General features: G+C 46.2%; 1 protein-coding gene across 1 annotated transcript in view; it reads right to left on the bottom strand.

The window, feature by feature from the left end:
* Positions 1 to 1,758, bottom strand: part of DET1 (de-etiolated homolog 1 (Arabidopsis)) — a 25,204-nt gene extending 23,446 nt beyond the window's left edge. Inside the window, exon 1 of the mRNA XM_010856715.1 lies at positions 1,621 to 1,758. The gene's annotated coding sequence lies outside the window, so the exon portion shown is untranslated. The remainder of the gene's footprint in view (positions 1 to 1,620) is intronic.
* Positions 1,759 to 20,015: the final 18,257 nt, after the last annotated feature.

Here is a 20,015-nt window from a genome sequence, read left to right as displayed (position 1 = left end):
ATCTTCCCACTGCTCTTAACACAAAGGATCAAAATCCTTACATGCCTTCTCTTTGCCCGTTTAATCATTTCTTTAATGGGCGGCCCACCTCCTGTCTCTGAACCTTGGCACATGCTTTTCATCTCAGTCTAAAAAAAGCTCTTCTCTTCAATTTGCCAACTTAACTCCTATTTCAGACATCAGCCTAATCATCACTTCCTCAGGGAAGTCTTCCTTCACCTTTCCATCAGGTATACCAGTCATATGTCACCTTCATTAACACTCACCACACTTGCAACTTCATCTCTGCATTTTATTTCTGTCTGTGGCACTAGATAGCTTCCCAGGTGGCTCAGTGGTAAAGAATCCACCTGTGGTGCAGGAGATGCCAGTTCAATCCCTGGGTTGGGAAGGTTCCCCTGGGGAAAGAAATGGCTACCCACTCCAGTATTCTTGCCCAGGAAATCCCATGGACAGAGGAGTTGGGTGGGCTACAGTTCATAGGGTCATAAGAGTCAGACAAGACTAAGCAACTAAACAACAAATGGAACTGGCTCTAGATGGTGAACTCCTGGCCAGTACACAAACATTATATCCTGTAAGCCCAACATGGATTTGACCCATTGTAAGCCTCCTTTTCTGAACGTTCTTTACCAAATCAAATATCCACAGGGTCTGTTCCTCTACCTAGCAGGTATTTCCTCTGGCCCTTGCCACATTTTTCAAGTTGCAGCTTGAGTGTCATCTCCTTTAGGAGGTCTTCTCTGACCATCCTGGCTGAAAGAGATCTTTTTCGCTTTACCATTGCTTTTCCTGTTTGCGTCCTTACTGCTGCTGCTGCTAAGTCACTTCAGTCGTGTCCGACTCTGCGCAACCCCATAGACAGCAGCCCACCAGGCTCCCCCGTCCCTGGGATTCTCCAGGCAAGAACACTGGAATGGGTTGCCATTTCCTTCTCCAATGCATGAAAGTGAAAAGTGAAAGTGAAGTCGCTCAGTCGTGTCCGACTCCTAGCGACCCCATGGACTGCAGCCTAACAGGCTCCTCCGTCCATGGGATTTTTCAGGCAAGAGTACTGGAGTGGGATGCCATTGCCTTCTCCGTTTGCGTCCTTACTAGTCATTGACATAATGTGAATCTGTACTTTCGTTTGCACAGCTAAGTGTTTACTGTTCGACTCCCCCATTAACTCTCCAGAAAGGAAGTAACCATGCCTACTTTGGTCATCTTAGTTTTTTCAGAGCCTAGCACTGGAGCTGGCCCATAACATGCATCCGTACTTTATCAACTGAACGAAAGAAGAAAGCCTAGTTGAAGTGGCCACTAACTCATGGTACGGTACTAAGCTAGATACCCGGTCAGTTTCCCTATGCCGGCAGGTGCACGTAACCCTCTATTCTTTCTGACGGCTTCCTAAACGGGAAGGGGCCACCTAGGGACGGGCACACATGCCCAAGGGGGCGCCCCTGGAAAGAAAAGCCCGGGGCGGGGCCTCAAAGGGCAGAGCATTCTAAGCGAGGCGGGGGCCGCAGGACCTAGGCATTATGCAGGGAGGGGGCAGCCCCATAGCGGTAAATCGAGGAGGCCTCGGGGAGAGCCTGACGGGCTGAGAGGCTGGAACAAGGAAGGAGAAGTCCTCACCTGTCCGGTCCGGGATCAAAGGGCCGGGGCAAGGGACACCCCGGCCTGCTGGGCGCGCGCCAGCCCCGGCCCCGCCCCCGCCATGCCTTGGGACCCGGCACCTGCAGCCTCGGGCTCTCGCTTCCGCGAGCTACCGGAACTGCGGCACAACGACAACGGAAGAGGGGAGAGCGCGGCACAGTCCAGCTGACACTAAGGGACGTTACAGCGCACCCTGGTGCCCGGAAGGGGGAGGGTCAAAGCCAAAACAGTTACAGTGGCTGCGAAGGAAAAATGGAACCAGGCACCCTAAACATTGGAAGGACTGATGCTGCAGCTGAAACTCCAATACTTTGGACACCTGATGCGGACAGCCGACTCATTGGAAAAGACCCTGATGCTGGGACAGATTGAGGGCAGGAGGAGAAAGGCGCGACGGAGGATGAGATGGTTGATTCAATGGACATGAACTTGGGCCAACTCCAGGAGATGGTGAGGGACAGGGGCCCTGGTGTGCTGCAGTCTATGGGGTCGTGAAGAGTCCGACGCGACTGGGCGACTGAACAACAACAACCCTAAACTGAGCAACTGACTGATCTCCTATGGCAATGTCTCTGCACCCTCTGGGCACATTTGCAAAAATATGAATTAAAAATTAATTGTCACCTCTTGATTATATGCACCATTTCATCAGCTGAGAAACTATCAGTTTTCTGTTGTTTCCTCCTCAGTAATGAGTGCTATAAAGACTGGGGCTGTACCGATCTCTATGCCTAAGATATTTATTAGCACACAGCAGATGTATAGTAAAAATGTCTTGCGCTAAATTAATCCTGTAACCTTTACTTGACTTTCATTTAGGTTATCTGATTGTCTCTTTGGAGAAGGAAATGGCAACCCACTCCAGTATTCTTGCCTGGAAAATCCCATGGACAAAGGAGCCTGGCGGGCTACAGTCCCTGGCTTTGCAAGAGAGTCAGACACCACTGAGGGACTATTTTAACATTGTCTCCCTAGAAGCCTCTGCTTTGTCCTATTTCTGGAGAGTCTGCCCCTGAACTTCCTGGTGTCAGCCTCTTCCAGACAATTCAGATCTCAGAGCAAATGCCACCTCTTCAGAAGGCTTGTCTGACCGTTCTCATTTCACCTCTATCGTGTTATTTCTTAATAGCACTCATCTCTATCTGATAGTACCCTTTTTGGTTTTTTGTTTTGTTTTCTTTCTTTGTTCTGTTTTCTTTGACCCCACTAGAATGTAAATTCCATGAGAGCAGGGGTTTAGTTCTGTATTCTCATCTATCCTCACCTTCTATAGCATTTGGCATCTTGCTGGCACTCAAGGAAGATTCAGTCCATGAAAGAATGGCTCTGTCCACAGGGCTTACAGCATCTCAGTGAGTAAGGAATGTTTATTGGTTTTTACAGATGAGGAACGTCCCCCACCAGGAATCCAACCCATGCCCTCTGCAGTGGAATCTTAACCACTGGACCACCAGGGAAGTCAGGCATTTAAAAAGTTTTTTTTTTCTATTTCAAATAACTATTTATTTATTTTTTGGCTGTGCTGGGTCTTCGTTGCTATGCGGGCTTTTCTCTAGTTGTGGCGAGCAGGGGCTGCTGTCTAACTGCAGTGCATGGGCTTCTCATTTCAGTTGCTTCTCTTGTTGCAGAACCTGGGCTCTGGAGCTCAGCTTCAGTAGTTATGGCACCAGCCTTCGTTGCTCTGTGGCCTGTGGGACCTTCCTGGATCAGGAATTGAACCCATGACTGCTGCACTGGCAGGCGGATTCTTTACAACTGAGCCACCAGGGAAGCCTTTAAAAAGTTTTGAGATAGAGAATGCTCATTACAAAAAGGTTGTACTAATTTGCACTCATTTCTTCACACCCTTGCTCATATCATCGATCTTTCTTATTTATGCCAGGTATTTCGTTGTTCTAACTTGAATTTTCGTGATTATGATGAGGTTGACTATTTTTTCAGGTGTTTATTGGCCATTTACAGTTTTACTATGAGTTGTCTTTACATATCCTTTTCCCATTTTCCTACTGGGATATTATTTCTTATTGATATATAGAAACTATCTTTATATTCTGAATATCGATCCTTTGTTAGGATTGTAAGCATTTTTTCCCATGTGAGACTTGTCTTTAATTTTTAACTTTACTCACAGTGATGCCTTGAAAATACCCTGACCTCCCATGACTTTTCTTGCTATTTGTCTGTTTACTGCAGAGTCTTACGTGGGGAGGGCATTACACTGTGCTTCCTGGAAAATCTGCCAGTGGCAGAGGAGGCCTAAGGTTGTCTTTTCTCCCTGCCTTTTCTAGGAAGTGGATTCTGTTTCATTTTTTCCAGCTGCTGTTGCTATCAGAGTTTGTGGTTAAAGAAGCAACTGGAGGCAGGACCATGCCTACTTTGTAGGTCTTTGCAAGGACTTTGTCTTCAATTCTGAATGAAATCAAGAGCACAAAAGGATTTGAGCAGAGGTCTAGCATAACTAGACTTATGTTTTAGAAATTTGACTCTGGCTGCCACAGGGAAAGGAGGGCTATTAAGAGACCAGCCAGGAGTCTACTGTGACGTCTGGACAAGAGATGATGATGGTAACCTGGACTGATGTCAGAGAGCTGGAGGTGGTGAGAAGTGGAATATATATGAAGTTGGAGTCAATAGGACTTGCCAATGGATCGGATAGCGGTGTGAAAGGAAGAGAAAGGGCAAAAATATGCCAAGGTATTGGGCCTAAGTAGTTGAATGCTTTTGCTCAGAAAGGAACAGAATATTTAGACTGGGCGACATTTGAAGCCAGCTCAGAGGAGCCTGGCGGGCTAGAGTTCATGGGGTCACAGCGTCAGACAGGACAGCGCGCACATGCCATGGGAGGACGGGACGTTTCTGCTTTGCGTCTCCTGTTTTGCAGGGCTGCGCCTCGGTGCCGCAGTCTCCAAGCACAGTGGACGCCACTCTCTGTTTCCACAGGTCTTCAGAATTGCCTCTCCCAGACGTTCCAACTTCTGATTCCCCTCCACTCCCCCCCGCACTGTCCTCTCACCCCAGGAAGAACAGGAAGTCCTGCGCCCCCACTGCACCCCAGGCCCCTGCCTCCTTTGTCCTTCTCTGGAGTCTCCATACACACAGGGTCCCCGGGGGCTGGGATGCTGGAGTGATGGGGGTGCTGAAGGGCTGGAGAGCCTCTCTCCTTTCACTCCGTCCTCCCGTGGCCCTTCTGCCAAGGCTTTTAGCAGCTCTGCTTGCATTCTGCATTAGCCATGAGAGGAGAAGGGAACAAAAAGCAGGACAAGAGGCTCTTGTTCTTTCTCCCTTTCTAGCGGAGGCTGGTGAGCTCTCTTCACTTCTGTTTTAAGTGGCAGACATTTCTTATCCTGAGAGTTACATCACCACCACCACCCCATCACCACCATCATCATCATCATCGTCATCATCAATCTTTAATCAAAATAACTGAAACTGTGGAACTTCCCTGGTGGTCTAGTGGTTAAGACTTTGTGCTTTCACTGCGGGGGGCGGGGGAGGGTGGCAGAGGTTCCATCCGTGGTCTGGGAACTAAGATCCCACATGCCACATGGCGGGGCCAAGAAACAATTGAAATTGTCATTTAGTACATATTTACTGTACACCAGACCACATGTCACTCATTTCGCTTAGGTCATCCCATCCACTCCCCTGGGTAACCTTTTGTGTTAGGTATTATCCCCGCTTTACACACAGAAACCGAGACTAAGTCTCACTCAGCCCTCTTGTGGAAACCTCACCCTATTCTTTCCTTATGAGGTTCACTTCTTTGTAAGTCTTCCTTTATTGTAAGACCTTTATTTTATCTTACTTTATTGATATTTGCAAGAAATGTTCAGTTTCTCCCTGCAGTTCCTCAGCTTTCAGATTTCAAACCCAAAGTCTTATCAACTGTGTGAAGATGTACCTTCCCCCATGTTCTTGGCTAAATGCTTCCTGCCCCAGGAAGCTTTTTTCTTGTTTGTTTTCTTAACCTTTAGTGAGTCTGCAACCTTCAGTCTTTCTCAGACATTTTCCCACTGCCTCTTGCACTTAAGACTCAGTGCTCAGACAACTGGATGAGTTTTGTTCTGTTCGGTTTCGAGGTGGGATAGGGGGATAATAACTTTCCAAATTGGGGTCAAGAGGAACAAGGCAGCAGCTGTTTGAGCTTTTACTATTTTACTCATTTCTTACCAAAAATCTCTCTGTGTGTCTCTTACACACACACACACACACACAGCTTTCTCTTGACTTCAACATGTTTGGGGAGAATTGCTCTTGTTTGAGTGGCAGAAAAGAAAAATACAGGTTTTGGAATGTGGCTGATACGGGTTTAAACATGCCGTCCCTCACTCTGGCTGGTCTGGAAACCATGGGGAGCGAGAAGGGGCTAAAATCTAGCTCTTCTGGCTCAGCCAAGCCCTGAGACCCTGGGACCCAAGGACCCCAGCATAGGGCTGCATCTGCTAGGAAAGGAGTGTCTTTTTCTCTCTGACCCAGAGGTCTTGCCTTTTTTTAAGACAAACCCCTTAGAAAGGGAGCCTGGTCCTAATTCACACAAAGGTGCCTTCTGGTAGCAGCAACCCATGGTTCACATCTCATTTTTGCCCTACGCTCAAAGTGTGACTTTAGACAAGTGACTTCACCAGTCTCTTCTTGTTCAGCTAATCTTTCTAGAACACTGGCTCTGTACCAGGTGCTGTGAGGAGTGTGGCAGGACCAGGGTGAATAAGCCATGCTTCCTGCTTCAGACAAGCCTGCTGTCTAGTTGGAAGGAGGCGTGTGTGCCCAGTTGAGTCTGACTCTGTGGGCCTGTAGACTATAGTCCCCACCAGGCTCCTCTGTCCGTGAAAATACTAAAGTGGGTTGCCATTTCCTCCTCCAGGCAATCTTCCCAACCCAGAGATCAAACCCAGGTCTCTTGCGTCTCCTGCATTGCAGGCAGATTCTTTACCATCTGAGCCACCAGGGAAGCCAAGAGCAGAGTCTGTGTTAAATAAGAAGTTTTTGACTGTCTAGTGCCTTGCACATATTAGAGTCTTAATGAGTAGGTGTTGAATGAGTGAGTGAATGGATGGATGAGTTAAGCCAAAGTTGAAGTCCTTCTGGGTGTTCCTGAGATGGGAGGTTTGAAGAAGGTCTCCGGAGAGGAAGAAAAAATGGGAAATACATCAGCCCCTCCCCTTTACCGTGCATGTGGCTGCTTCGACCACAGAGCAGAGCCCTGTGGAGCGTGTGCCTTAAACCAGGGGTCCCTGCGGGCTAGCCTATTCCACCTTCTCAGGAGCAGGACAGGGGAGGATGGCTGGGGTGTGAGTGGGGGTGGGGGGGTTACAGGAAGAGATCCCAGAAGAGGATTTCTCATGTTACTTGCTGGAAATGAAGAGTCTGGGTTCCCACCTCCCCCTAGGAGGCATAAAAACAGTAAAAAAAAAAAAAAAGGGAACATAAAAAAAGTCTTAGCTGCAAGGAAAAGCACTCTTCTTCCCATGAAGGCAATGAAATTAGAGGCAATTGTGAGACACAGAGATTCGATCAAACCTAGGGAGGCTTTCAGGTCGGGGAACCAGGACTAGCTTTGGAGATGAAATAGCTGGTCCTCCCCTCCAGCACCCAGTAATCGCCGCTCTGTTGTGACGATTGAACAAACAGTCCTTCCTGGCCCCACACTGGGCTGCCTTGTAATAGGGGCACCTGGAACAGGAGGAGGAGAGAGGTGGCCTGGCCACCCACAAGACACGAGCCTCTCTGTAGCCACCATCCCCTGTATGGGGGCCTGGAGCCCATGAACTGTGGGGCTGCGAGGGCAGAAGGCTAACAAAGGTGCCTAAGCCAGGGCTCCGATCAGCTTAATAGACCACGGGCCACTAGAGGATCTGGGAGGAGTCAGGGGCAATCTGTGGGGGAGGGGCCGGCACCCCCTCCCTCTCTTTCCCTCTGTTTCACCCACAGAGGATCCGGATAAGTAACTCACACAGGAAAACAGAAAGTGGACCGGGGAAGGTGCTGGTTTAGGGCGGCACCAGGCCATGAGGATACACACAAGTGACAGCCAGTCCTGCTGTTCCTTAGCTGGGAAAGAGGAAGTGATCTCTAACCAGATCTGGAGCATGGCTGTCCAGGGAGCAGGCAGCGGAGGGGACAGTAGGTGAGAAAGCACAAGACAAGACATACCTTCTAATGTTTTTCATTTTCACATTTTACACTTTGTGTTTTCACTACTAAAAATTTTATAGGTAAGACTGGGAACAGCTACCAAGAGGATGCTGGTTATAAAAAAGAAGGGTGGAAGATCAGGCAGCGATTAAAAGGTCTCGGATGAGTCTGTGTTGATTGGAAAGAATATTCATTACTGCCCTTAAGCGAAGGAATTCTACTGTTTCCCTCTATTTCTTTGTATTGTTCACTTAAGAACAGTAGAATTCCTCACTTAAGAACAATAGAAGGTATTTCACTGGAAAAGCCCCTGATGTTGGGAAAGATTGAGGGCAGGAGGAGAAGGGGGAGACAGAGGATGAGATGGTGGGATGGCATCACCGACTCAGTGGACGTGAGTTTGAGCAAACTCCAGGAGATAGTTAAGGACAGGGAAACCACAGGGTCGCAAAGAGTCAGACATGACCAAGCGACTGACACTTTCACTTTCAGGATTAATACATACACATTACTAAGTATAAAATAATCAGCAAGGTCCTACCGTACAGTACAGGAAACTCTACTGCATATCTTTTAATAACTAATGGTAAAGAATCTGAAAAGTGAAGTGAAGTGAAGTTGCTCAGTCGTGTCCGACTCTTTGCAACCCCATGGACTGTAGCCTACAGGCTCCTCCGTCCATGGGATTTTCAAGGCATGAATATTGGAGTGGGGTGCCATTTCCTTCTCCAAAAGAATCAGAAAAGGTATATATATATATATAAAACCAAATCACTTTGCAATACACCTGAAACTAACATAACATTGTAAATCAACTATATTTAATAATTTAAAAAAAAATTCAGCTTGACAAGCTCTTTACGCGAGCATCTCTCTTCATGGTGCCTGGCTAGGCACTGAGGGTGGGGGAAGCAACACAAGAATAAGATGAGCTTGCTCCTCAGTGTGATTAGAGCACAGGGCTGGTGGAAGAATGGAAGGAAAAGCACAGGGATCTTTGAAGCGTCTCCACTGCCTGGACTTGTTCTGTAGGAAGAACGGAAAGCGGGTGACAGGAATAGCGTTGATCCTTAGAAAGATCACTCAAAGGGCAGTGAGACAGACAAAGAGGGTGGGAACCAGGACCAGAGTGATGGGAGAGTCTGGGTCATCCTTCCAGGTGATGAGGGCTCAGGCCAGGAGGTGTGTCCAGGGACCCCCTCTTATGGATCAGCAGCCAGGGAGCAAGATGAATCACTCCTTTCTCAATCCCCTGAAAGAAGAGTGTGCCCTGGACCAATAGTTCTCAATCATGGCTGCCTGATAAACACAACCAGGGAGCTTTAGAAATGCTGAACTCTGGGTACCGCCCCCCCCCCCAAGTATTCTCTTTTGCTTTGCTTTGTTTTTGGCCACGCTGCATGCATGTAGGATCATATTTCCCTCAGTTCAGTTCAATCGCTCTGTTGTGTCCAACTCTTAGCAACCCCGTGGACTGCAGCATGCCAGGCCTCCCTGTCCATCACCAACTCCCATAGTTTACTCAAACTCATGTCCATCAAGTCGGTGATGTCATCCAACCATCTTATCCTCTGTTGATCCTTCTCCTCCTGCCTTCGATCTTTCCCAGCATCAGGGTCTTTTCCAGTGAGTCAGTTTGCATCAGATGGCCAAAGTATTGGAACTTCAGCTTCAGCATCAGTCCTTCCAAAGAATATTCAGGGTTGATTTCCTTTAGGATGGACTAATTGGAACTCCTTGCAGTCCAAGGGACTCTCAAGAGTCTTCTCCAACACCACAGTTCAAAACCATCAATTCCTCAGTCCTCAGCCTTCTTTATGGTCCAACTCTCACATCCATACATGACTACTGGAAAAACCATAGCTTTGACTAGATGGACCTTGGTTGGTAAAGTAATGTCTCTGCTCTTGAATATGCTGTCTAGGTTGGTCATAGCTTTTCTTCCAAGGAGCAAGTGTCTTTTAATTTCATGGCTGTAGTCACCATCTGCTGTGATTTTGGAGCCCAAGAAAATAAACTATCAGGGATCAAACCTGCGCCCCCTGCTGGGAAAACACAGAGCCGAGTCTCAACCCCGGGACTGCCAGGAAAGTGCCCATTCGCAAGCATTCTGATTTAACTGATCTGCTATGCAGCCTGGGCTTGGGGATATTTCAGAGCATTGGAGGCATTTTAAAATGCAGTAGAGTTTGAGAGCAACTGTTCTAAGCATCATCCAATGCAACAGGAGACAAAGGGGTCTGTGCCCAGACAAGTGCTCCGCCTCCTCCTGGAACAGATGCTAAGTAACCACAATGATGCTAAGTAACTTGCCTGGTGGCTCAGAAGGTAAAGTGTCTGCCTGCAATTCGGGAGACCTGGGTTCAATTGCTGGGTCAGGAAGATCCCCTGGAGAAGGAAATGGCAACCCACTCCAGCACTCTTGCTTGGAAAATTCCATGGATGGAGGAGCCTGGTAGGCTACAGTCCATGGGTCCGCAAAGAGTCAGACACGACTGAATGACTTCACTCTCTTTTTTCTTTAACCTCACCGACCACTCTCTTATCAGACTCTGAATTTGGCAGTTTTCTGGGGGAAGTGACAACTGTGTCCTATGAGAGTATTCAGCTGTTTGGGCTCAGTATTACCCATTACTTTCTGCCTTCCAGAAACTTGTTAATCACTGAATCTATTGTGGGTCCCCCTTCCTGTTCTCCTCATCATCATGAGTCTGTTTCCTTCTGTTCATCACCGCAGGAGTTAGAGAAGGGGAGAGGAAAACATAAGTGTGCAAGGAGCCACACTGACCTGGAGGCTCCTTTCTGTCATTTACAGGAGCAGAGGTTCTGGGAAAGATTGTGGCTGTGGGGACATTCACCCTCCCTGGTCCCCAGAGGTTGAATATAAGAAAAGGACCACTTTGGGTATATTCATAAAGAAGCTGGGTTCTATCCCAAGACGCTGGGTTGGGCATTTGGAACTGGAAATTAATATTTGCCATCTGTAACCAAAAACCACAGAGTTTCCCAGGTGGTACACTGGTAAAAAACAAAAACAAAAACAAAAACCCTGCCTGCCAATCCAGGAGACGTAGGTTCAATTTCTGGGTGGGGAAGATCCCCTAGGGAAGGGCTACCCACTCCAGTATTCTTGCCTGGGGAATCACATGGACAGAAGAGCCTGGTGGGCTATAGTCCACGGGGTCACAAACAGTCAAAAAAGACCGAGCCACTGAAAACACACACATACACACACATGGCCAATAACCACAGTAGCTGGATGTGAGGTTGGCCACCCCATCCAGAGGCCACCCAGAGTTACACTCTTCTTTCTTCCACCCCATTCATGAAAACTAAAGACTAGAAGTCCTGGCTCAGCTCAGGAGGGCAGAGAAGATAGAGGATGACCTCTGCAGATGTCCAAGCCTCCCAGTGTGACCGCAGTAAGACCAATCACCCTCTACTCCAACTGGAATCTCCCCTATGGGCAGCCAGGGAGGGAGTTTTATAGCCCATCCCCCTGGCAGTCTATAAATGGTGTTTCAGAGGCACCCAATGTCCTTCTAGGAACCTAGCCAGCAGCCTTTGTCAGGGATCTGGTACAATGGGGACCGAGTGACAGCCAGCAGCTAAGGACTAGTGGACGGCCTTCTGACCAACTGGGGCAGGTTGAAGAGATGGGAGGAGGAGATAGTGGAGTGGGGAGACCTTCTCCTGCCACCTTCTGAAAACATTACTGTCCGCTGGGGGCTGGACCCCTCAGGGCATCTGATAAGTGGTTAAGTCAGCTGGAGCACCTGCCCTGCCATCTGGCACTTGCATCCTCCAGACAGGGTCACCCAGGCCTCCTTGCTCACTTTCTCGAGGCCAGTGGGCTGCAGGGGTCCTGAACAACTGCCAGGGGAAAATGAAAACCCCCAAAGTCCCCAGAGCTATAAGGCAGAGCTCTGGGTTCTCAGGTAACACTTCAGGAACACTGGTTTAATTTCATTAAGAGATGGATTTTTAGCAATAATGAGCCCTCCCTGAGGCTCCTGGGAGTTTAAACACAGGTTAAGTCTAGTCTCAGTGAGATAACAGGGCAGCGTGATTGGATAAAAGGGGCTGGAACAGGGAGAGTTTAAACAAGACTGCCCTCTCTCCATTATCAGACAAAATGGGAACTGCAGCCCAGAGACAATCAATCATCTCAGATGCTGGGCTTGAGGATCTTATCTACTGACCAATAGCCTCATTCCCACCTCTCCTGGGCTCTGGAAACCATAGCATTTGGGGAGAAAACAGTGCCTGTGTTAGCAAACCTTGCTAAGCTCTGTCTAGTAGCATATGACCCACTGATGTATATGCTTAGCTGTTCCAATAGAGTTCCGATCTGTGTTAAGAAAAACACAAGTGGAGCTGCTGGAAATATCCTGTATCTTGCCTTGTTGTTATTTAGTCACTCAGTCGTGTCTGACTCTTTTGCGACCCCATGGACTGTAGCCTGCTACACTCCTCTGTCTGTGGGATTTCCCAGGCAAGAATACTGGACTGGGTTGTTGTTTCCTTCTCTAGGGGATCTTCCCGTCCCAGGGATTGAACCTACATCCCCTGCTGAGCAGTCAGATTATTATTCACTGAGCCACCAGAAAAGTCCCTGGATGATTTGATGTTTTACAAATGCATAGTCTGTGTCCTGCCTTGGTGATGATTATACAGACGAACGCATTTGTAAAAACACCATCCAGCTGTATGCCTAAATGTCCTTTATACATGTACTGTCTCTGTGTTATCCTTCTACTTTAGAATGTAAAAGAAAAAAATCTATTTAAAAAAAGGAACGCACAACTGAATGTTGCTAAGCTCCTAGGTTTAACACATACCCCCATCCCACAACCAAGGAGCCCAGGCTGTGTGTGCACAACTGGAGCCTTAATGCTTGGATCTCTGCTTGCTGATGCAGGGGTGGGGGCGGGGAGGGGGGTGGGGGGCTGTGGGGGGGTTGGGAGGAGTGGGGTGGGGGTTGATCAGTAGCAAAGATGACATTTGGAGGAGGCGTATCTGTATTTGCATCTTGACTCCTCTCTTTGTAAGTCACTCTGGGCAAGTCACTTGGCCCCTCCGTGCCTCAGTTTCCACACCTGTAAAGAGGGGATATTATTGACTGCCTTACCAGTTGTAACTGATCAAAGACAGTTCAATGGAAAGACTCTGGCACGTGGCAGATGTGCAGAAAATAGCAGCACTGGTCAGGGTGTAGTAGCTTGCCCCTCAGGAGCCTGCTTCTCCTGCTTACCTGTTCTTATCTCAGTTTGACACACCCAGCATCTGAAACGAATTTTGATGTTGCATGGCAGCAACTTCTCTCTCTCTCCACTTTCTCTCATGCACTCCATGATTTTCTGGTCCTGACTCCAACTTCAGAAGTCCTTCTTATAACCTTTGAGCTGTCCCCTGTTCATACTGCCACCTACTCCAGCAAGAGTGGGTCAATCTTTTTACCGTCCAATCCATGAGATCACCCAAACCCCATTGCTGCGCTCAGTGTTCCCAGCAGCAGCCCTGGTCACACCAGCCTTGGTCCCCACCCCATCTGTGCATTCAGGAGACCCTGGGCTGGGATTTCCATGGTGAATGAGGAGGAGGTCAACAGCATACCCAGCACTTGCCAATGGAGACCAGAGGGTGTCTGGTTCTTAGGACCCAGGATATGGATGAGACAGACTCAGTGCCTACACGCTGAGCCACTCAGGAATTCTGATCTGTCCAAGATGAGGTGTTGTGGATGTACATGCACATATCATGGGCATCAGTGTCCATCTGAGCACATCCTTCCCCAGCAAGCACGCCTGTGCTGCAGAGAATTTACCACCTCCTCAAGACTAGCCCCTTCCTCTAGGAAACATGTAGTTTTCAAAACCACTCCTTCACGTACACACTGCTATATTTAAAATTTATAACCAACTAGGTCCTACTATATAGCACAAGGAACTCTGCTCAGTGTTATGTGGCAACCTGGCCTCAGGGGACTTTGAGGGAGAATGGACACATGTATATGTGTGGCTGAGTCCCTCTGCAGTCCACCTGAAACTATCACAACATTGTTAATTGGCTATATTACAATATAAAATATAAAGTTAAAAAACACTACCTCATAATGGGCCCACATTTGCTTCTCCCTCATGGTACACCCAGGACCAGACTAACCCCTTTTTTATACTCTCAGATTCCAAATATTTAAAGACAACCACGTCTCCAATTCTCTAAAGGAATCTTCTCCACATTAAAGATTCCTTCAATAGTAGCTCAGACACGAGTCTTGCTACCATCCACCTTGCTATGCCCCGTCCTGGTTGCATCATGGAGACAGCAAGAGGTAAAATTAAGAAATGACGGCTATTTTCACACCAGCTCCCAGGCGCCCATCACAGACCCTCCTCTGTGCTCTTTACACCCTTTTACAGTGCCCCCCTCCACCCTTCTATGATTGATTGCTGGTTCACACTAATTAGGCCTTGCTGGGACTGCGTCAGGAGCAAGTGCTTTGCCATTTTCTTTAAGGAAACCATGTGATAGGCCAATGGGCTTGTGGTTGCCAGGCAACCTTGATGATCCTACAGAAAAGACCAAGAGAGCGGCATGGCCAGAGAGCCTAGTTAGCAGCTATTGAACGTGAGCCTCTGCTCCACTGAGAGGTGCAAGAAAGGCCTGGCTGGCATTGACTCACGTTGCTCCAGCTGTCTTTTTAAATGGAGTGTGTGTGTGTGTGTGTTAGGGGTACATACGCAAAGTGAGCTGGGAAAGAAGAAAGGAGTATTAGGCTTTAAGATGGAATCACCATGAAGGATATTGTGGCAGGATTATTTATGAAATATCACACTTTATCTGTTTACACTTTAATTTTCTTTTCTGTCTCCTTAATTCTAGTAGCTGAGCAGGACTTGAAATTCCTTAATCAGAACGGGACAGAATGCAGAAACAGCCTATAGGCAAAGGCCTTTCCCCTCTAGGAAAATATTAAGCCACAGAGCAAGGGATAATGGGAGGAGTCTTGGAAGGGGCAAGGTGGGGGGTAGAGTCTGTCCCTGGGAGAGTCCCACAGGGTCCTGCTCGGATTCAATTTCAGGTGGGTTGAGGCACCTGGGCTCCCAACCTCACCAAAGGATTCCTTAAGCCATGTGTAGCATAGGACCTGGTGGTGAGAAGTAACCGTGTGGGCGGCCAGTGATCCTTGGCTTCAGGGAAACCCAGGTGAGCTGGGGAGTCACCCCAATGCCTTAGCATCTCCAGCAACCTGGAACCTTTGCACAAGTCTGATGGTAGGAGAGGAAACAATGATTTATACTGGATTTCCCTCACTGAAGCCAGAGGAGGACTTGGCAGAGTGGGCTTGATGTAGAGTGGGGAAAGCTCTTTAGGTGGGCAGCTTGGTGGTATGACACTCGGTAATTTCACTTGTCATAAGAGGTCACATTCACTGTACATTTAACACCTGCCAGGCAATGCTGTAAGGACTCTCCTAGTCACACGCTCACCAGCAATACGAGACTATGTGTATATTCTACATGCTTGCGATCAGAGAATGTTAACAGTCTTTAAAAGTTTTGCCAATCTATTATTGGGAAAATGGTATCTCATTGTTGTTTTAATGTATAGAATACTGAGTAGCGATCTTTCACTTCCATTTCTGTATTGTTTGCATTTTAACAATGAGGATGTATTTGTGTACTAACTTGTGTATATGAAACTGAAAGTTGCTTGGTCATGTCCGACTCTTTGTGACCCCAAGGACTTTAGTCTGCCAGGCTCCTCTGTCCATGGAATTCTCCAGGGCAGAATACTGGAGTGGGTAGCCTATCCCTTCTCCAGTGGATCTTCCCCACCCAGGAATAGAACTAGGGCCTCCTGCATTGCAGGTAGATTCTTTACCAGTTTAGCTACAAAAGTAAATAAAAATCATATTCTTTATGCACTTAAGAGCATGACTGAAATATATAGACCAAAAAATGGATAGAAAAATAAAGTAAAATCAATAAACCCACAAGGTAGAAGGTTTTGACTGTGTTTATTGGATACTACGTAAAAATAAGAGACTTGATAACACAATTACTTAGGGAATAGCTCAGACAGTAAAGAATTTACCTGCAATGCAGGAGACATGGTTTCAATCCTGTGTTGGGAAAATCCCCTGGAGAAGGGAATGGCAACGCACTCCAGTGTTCTTGCCTGGAGAATTCCATAGACAGAGGAGCCTGGTGGGCTAGTCTGTGGGATCACAGAGTCAGACACGACTGAGAGACTTACGCTTTCACTTAGCATAATTAAATTTGATAATATATAAATGTATATTGCATTTATACATACATGCATATATGCACACAAAGACACACAAAATTTAATAAAACGATGTATACATACACAGCATATAGAGAGCGGTCTCAAAAAATTGACTGTGTCTTAGGCTACAAAGGAAAACTGGACAAATTCTAAAATTCAAAAATCATACAGAGTACAAAACCTCTGAACACAATGAAATAATATTCAAGATTAATAATTTTAAAGGGATAACCAAAATATTATCTACCTAGACAAATTAAATATTCCCCTAAATAATTCTTTCCTGGTGGCTCAGCGGTAAAGAATCCATCTGCCATTCAGGAGACCCAGGTTCGATCCCTGGGTCAGGAAGATCCCCTGGAGGAGGTCATGGCAACCCACTCCAGTATTCTTGCCTGGAGAATCCCCATGGACAGAGGAGTCTGGAGACCTACAGTCCGTGGGGTTGAAAACGGTCGAACACGACTGAGCGACTTTCACTTCACTTCAAATAATTCTTTAGGGTAAGAAAGAAAATATCAAATTACGATTTATATAGGAATGAAAGACAACAAATTGGTTTGAAGATTTAAATGTAAACAAAACTAGACAAACTATGGATAATTAAAAAAATAATCTTAGCACAGGAAAGGCCTTTCTAAATATGACATAAACCGCAGATACCCCAAAAGACTAATACATTCAGCCACCACAGAATTTTTTAAAGTTATACATGACAAAGACCTCAATAGGCAAAAGCAAATGATAAACTGGGGAAAAAAATTCACAACTTATATCACAGACGAAGTGATCATTTCTTTGTATGTGAAGACCTCCTGGACTTCCCTGGTGGTCCAGTGGTTAAGAATACAACTGCCAATGCAGGGGACACGGGTTCTATCCCCGGTCTGGGAAGATCCCACATGCTGCAGGACCGTTAAGCCCGTGCACTACGACTACCCTCCCACCCTCTGGGATCTGCCCCTGCACTGCAAGTTAAGCCCCTCCCACCCACAGTTAAGCCCGGGCACTACAAGCCCACCGTCTGGAATCTGCCCGCCACAACCAAGAATAGCCCCTGCTCTCCGCAGTGAAAGCCCATGCACTGCAGTGAAGACCCCGTGCAGTCATAAAAGGCTAACATCACCAGCCATAAGATGATACCACTGTGGTCCCCCTGATATGATGCAATGAGAACAGAGGATCTCTCCTGTCTGGATAGTCACAGAAGTCCCCACTTGTCTTTACAGGCCAACTAAGAGGGTGTGTGTGTGTGTGTATGTGTGTGCACGTGTGTGTGTTTGACATAAATTGCAAACCTCCAGATCACCTCTGGGTCGCCTGGAGTCTAAAGCTCAGAAAGGTCATTGAGCCGCAGAGCCTGGAGCAACAAAACATTTTTTACCAAAAGGAAATGTTATTTTAGCATGAAATCCTAGCCAAGGCTGCCAGGGGCTGTGGAGCACAAACCTATAAAACCAAGGTCGTGGAGCACTTAATGAGATTTCCCACCTGATGAGAGGACAGCAATGATCTGAGATTTCCCCAGGAAACTGGTTTCTCCCAATCCTGCTGAAGGGCTGAGCTCATTTTAGTAATAACAGTGAGGATCAGCAGTAGTCAGTCAGCCGTGGTGCATCTCCTGTGCATATTAATTAACTCATCAATTTCCTTCCCAAGGGCAAGAGAAGACAGAGGCCCAGAGGCAAGTCTCCAGAGCTTTCCTGCCTCAGGGATGCCGGGAACTCACTAGTATCCTCTCTGAAACGGTCTGCCTCCTAGACAAACTAACTGATCACTTCTACCTGCTTCTTTCTGTTGCAGCCTCTGGCATTTTCCACTAAAAGGCTCCCCTGATGGATAACACAGAAGACTGCCAAAGTTGTGATTTATGCCCACCGTTAAACCCAGGACCTTCTCACCCACCTCCTTAGGCAAAACGCCTTTATCTGCACTGCTTAGAACACCCTGGGGACACATGAAGGGGGAAATTGAGTGCTGTCTCTTTGTCTATAACCTAATTTAAAATTAGTGTGTGCTCTAGTTGTAAATCTTAGATTAAGCTGTTCTTAGCTCATTATATTTTTGCCATTTCATTTTATGTGATAACAATAGTATCAGCATTAAGCAGAATTTATAGTTTTCAAAGTGCTCTCTTGTGTGTAAGTGTATTTGATGCTCAGTAAAATGCTATTAGAGAGAAAAGGAAGGGTCGCCAGTCCTATTTGAGTAAAGAGAACCTGTAACACAGAGGTTAAAGGGCTCTCCAAGGTCAAATATCAATTTCTACCATGAAGCAACCTTGTGCAAGGATTGTGTCTACTTGTAAAAATAAATTATTAAGTATTTCAAAGGAATGTAAAATATAGAAAATGTAAAAGGCACATTGTCTATCTCCCAACTGTTAACATATTTCCTTCAGATTCCTTTAAAAAAGTAGATAAAAGGATACAGATAACAGTTTTTAACCACCCCATTTTCTCTCTTCCTTGCTAGAGGTGATTGCTATCTTAAGGTTGTTATCTATCTGTCCATCCTTCTGTCCTTGTTATTAAGCATTTACTACTCTGTAAACTCATAAAACATATATTAAGATTATGTGTACAGTCTTTTTATTATTCATGTTATAGTTTTTTAATCTTTTTGTAACTTGCTTTTCTCACTGAACAGGTTTTCTAGATGCCCAAGTTAATTAATGCAGAGCTGCAAGTTAATTGATCTATGTATTCTCCCCCTGAACTATAGTATTTAATTGCATTAATAGACTACAGTTTATTTATCCATTCTCCTGTGCTGTGCTGTGCTTAGTCACTCAGTCATGTCTGACTCTTTGCAACTCCATGGACTGTAGCCCGCCAGGCTCCTCTGTCCATGGGATTCTCCAGGGAAAGAATACTGTCATAATCCACAAATATGCTATGTCTCTCCATTTATAAGGTCTTCTTTTAAGACTTTCAATAACATTTTAGAATATCCTCAATGAGTAACACATCATGATTAGATTTATCCCTAGGTATCTAAGAATTTTTCTTGTTATTCTGAATAAGTTCATTTATTAAATTATCTTTTAAAATAAGGTGTTATGCAAGAATGCTATTGATTTTTTAAAATTGAGAAATAGGATCTTCCGTGGTGGTGCTGTGGATAGGAATCTGCCTGCCAACGGAGGAGACAGGGGTTTGATCCCTGATCTGGGAAGGTCTCACAGACTACAGCGCAACTAAGCCTGTGCACCACAACTACGCAGCCTGTGCTGTAGAGCTGGGGAGCCGCAACCACTGAGGCCACGGGCTACAACTACTGAAGCTGTGTGCCTAGAGCCGGTGCTCCACAGCAAGAGAAACCACTGCAGTGAGAAGCCCAAGCACTGCAAAAAGAGTAGCCCCAGCTCACCGCATCTAGAGAAAGCCCACACAAAGCAATGAAGACCCAGCGTAGCCAAAAATAAATAAATAAATACGTATTTTTTAAAATTGAGAAATATTTCACATGATGTAAAATTCACCCTTCTAGGGTATACAATTCAGTGGTTTTTAGAATATTCACAAGATTAGTAATTCTGGAATATTTTCATCACAACAAAAAGAAATACTGTACCCAATGTGATGGGTGATAGTTACATTGACTGATTTCTAGATTTTAAATCAATCTTGCATTTCTGGAATCAATCCCTCTTGATCATGGTGTATAATTCTTTTAAAATGCTTCTGATTTTGATTTTCCAATATTTTGTTGAGGCTTTTTGCATCTATACTCACAAGGACTGTTAATATGTAGTTTTCTTTTTCTTACAATGTCTGTGTCTGTTTTGATAGGAGGGTAATATTGGCTTCAGAGAATGACTTTGAAAGTGTTCCCTCTTCTATTTTTTGGAAGAATTTGCAAAGGATTGGTGCTAATTCTTCTTGAAACAGCAGAACTCAACAATGAAGCCGCCTGGTTCTGGGCTTATCTTTGTGAGAAGTTTT

The sequence above is a fragment of the Bison bison genome, unplaced genomic scaffold (genome assembly GCF_000754665.1).
Source record: "Bison bison bison isolate TAMUID 2011002044 unplaced genomic scaffold, Bison_UMD1.0 scf7180017854385, whole genome shotgun sequence".
NCBI classification, from domain to species: Eukaryota; Metazoa; Chordata; class Mammalia; order Artiodactyla; family Bovidae; genus Bison; species Bison bison.
Note: the sequence above shows the minus strand (reverse complement) of the source record. Positions and strands in the feature narration are given on the sequence as shown.